The 2,690-nt window shown below is 37.7% G+C and overlaps 1 non-coding gene across 1 annotated transcript; it reads left to right on the forward strand.

The window, feature by feature from the left end:
- The first annotated feature begins 657 nt into the window (after window positions 1-657).
- On the forward strand, window positions 658-764 carry LOC148880136 (small nucleolar RNA R71). Its single transcript, XR_016106285.1, has one exon. It is a non-coding gene; the product is annotated as a small nucleolar RNA R71 (small nucleolar RNA).
- The last annotated feature ends 1,926 nt before the right edge of the window (window positions 765-2,690 follow it).

The raw sequence follows: 2,690 nt of genomic DNA on the forward strand, positions 1-2,690 counted from the left end.
CACATCCTCTAGAGAGCTGAAATCAAAGAAGGAAGAATTAAGTAACCCTGCAGAATTCTTTCTTGCCGCCTCCTTCTTCTTGCCGCTTCCATTGCCTGTTCGATCTCCAAATGGGTGGGAGAAGTCAAGATTTGATCTTGATATCAGTTCTTTGTGAAAGGACTGATAGGAAGCTGTGATCATGTACCATCTTGCTAATTCTTGTGATGGACTAGGTTCTTGGACTAGAACACTACTGATTTTGCTCCATCCTGCACTGTGCCATCTTCAGTGAGAGCAGTCTTTGGATCCTTCCTTGGGTGTGAACACCTCCATTGGGAGATATTACTTCTCCGTATCAGGTATACCTCTCTCCTATTCCTTTTGGTTCAAATCTAGTTCAGTTTATGGTTCAAGATTGATCCTTGAAAATATGATTTTCTAAATAGGGAATGCAATTCCCAGATGAAGGGAGAGAAATTTTTGAAATTCGCCCACCTTATTCCACAATATTTGGGCGTCCATACGATGGATCTCTCATCCCTTCACTCCTCCACTAGGTCATATGCTTCCTTTGGAGTTTTTCTCATGATCGTACCACCTGCGGCTGCATCAATAATGGATCGGTTAGAGGGGATAATACCATTATAAAAAGTATGAATTTGACGCCAAGTTGGTATCCCATGGTGAGGACATTTCCTAAGCATCTACTTGAATCGTTCACATGCTTCATAGAAGAATTCCCTCTCAAATTGAGCACAAGTAGTAATATCATTAATTAACTTTGCTGTTTTGGAGGGAGGGAAATATTTAGCCAAAAATTTTTGGGTTAGATCATTCCAAGTGGTGATACTTCCTACAGGGAGTGAGTTAATCCAATCTTTAGCTCTATCACGCAATGAAAAAGAAAATAATCTAAGCCTAATTGCATCATCACTAACTCCATTATGTTTAAAAGTATCACATATTTCCAAGAAGTTAACAATATGTGCATTAGGGTCATTACTTGGTAACCCACTAAACTGAATACTTGTTTGGATCATTTGAATTATTTCAGGCTTGATTTCAAAGTTGTTGGCATGAATGGTGGGCTTGCAAATGCTGGATGTCGCCCCATCAATGTTTGGACATACATAGTCCAATAGGGCGTGATTTCCTTCTACCATCTCTTCTTCCAACTCTATTGCTGGTTCTTCAATAACAACCTCCTCTCTTGTCTTACCTTTGTTGACCCTTTGCAACAAGCGAAGGGTCCTCAAAATTTCTGGATCGAATTCAGCTAGTCCTTCCTGTCTAGTGCGTGTCATGCACTAGTAAATCTGAACCAGCAAGAAATCGAACAAGTAGAATAAAAATATAATAAATAAAAATAAAATAATAACAAAATAAAAACAGCAATAAAAAAATCCAAATTAATCAAGGTTAACAAGTTCTATTTTTATTTTAGGATTAAATCCCTGGCAACGGCGCCAAAAACTTGTTAGCTATAAATATAACCCTATCAAGTGCACTAGTTATCAAGTAGTATAAAAATACCATTCCCATGGGGATTTAACAAAATAAGTATTAGAACCACAGTCTTCCCTAATTATTTGGACAATTGAAATTCAGGTTTGAGCAAGAACTACTGAAAATAAAAACTAGAAAAAAAATTAGAAACAAAGGTGAATATGCAATGGATGAAATCGCTAGGGCGTTCGGTCCACCTAACTAATGTAATGAATATTGATGGGTTTGATTAACCAAGATTATTTGTCATTCCCATAAGCTGAGGTCTTTCCAATGTTATTTAATATTCTCTCTTGAGATATACTAAACCTACGCCCATCAGGTAGCCCTTCGATCTCTCGAGTAGAGCTCTCAAGATGGGAGTTCATTAAGTCCAAGAAAACCATGAAATTCAGATGAATCATGTATATATATCACTATATACCATTCAATTTACACTATGAATTATTCAGTCGATTATGTGAATTCCTCTCTCGATTCATTCACATAACTCAAATCAATTAAGAGGTGGCAAACTCTTAATTGCATTAAGCACAATAATTCATAGACTATATGAAAATCACAATCTTAGATAATTCATTAAGATAAAAATATATTTATTAACATGATTAGGCTTTCCTCAGCCCTAGCAAGAAACAATTCAGTTCATGATAGAAGAACTAAAGCAAACGAAGGGAAAGAAAGAACTCTTAGAATCGCCCATGGTGCTGAGATCTCCTCCTCTTGCTGCCACCTTCTTCTTCCAATTTCTTGAATTCTTGCTCCTTTCTTGACTGGTTGCTCCTTGCTTCTTGATTCAATCCCCAAGATTCAGTGTTCCTAAAGCTGGTCCGCTCCCTTCTTTATATAGCTTAAAGGGGAGGGGGTGGTCTCCTACTCTTATCTCTTTATCTAATGAACTCAATCCCCTTATCTCTCTAAGATTACATCAAGAATTTAGATCTGGGAGGACTCTTCTCAGTTTCTTGTTCTTGGATTCGTATTAGACCTCCTTTGCGAATTGGGCCTTCTTGTGAATTTGCCCCGACTTTAGGCCCTGATTTTCTTTGATTCAGTACGAAACTATGAAATCCCAAAACATATGTTGTGGCTTCTTCTCTTACCTTTCCATGGGGTCTTGAATCAGCCCAATCGGAGTTCGGATATGCGAGTTAGGCTCAGATTACTGAACGATGTTGAAACTGTGAAAAATCATCCGATTT

The sequence above is a fragment of the Nelumbo lutea genome, chromosome 1, assembly GCF_056320005.1.
Source record: "Nelumbo lutea isolate HS-2025 chromosome 1, American lotus-T2T, whole genome shotgun sequence".
Taxonomy (NCBI): domain Eukaryota; kingdom Viridiplantae; phylum Streptophyta; class Magnoliopsida; order Proteales; family Nelumbonaceae; genus Nelumbo; species Nelumbo lutea.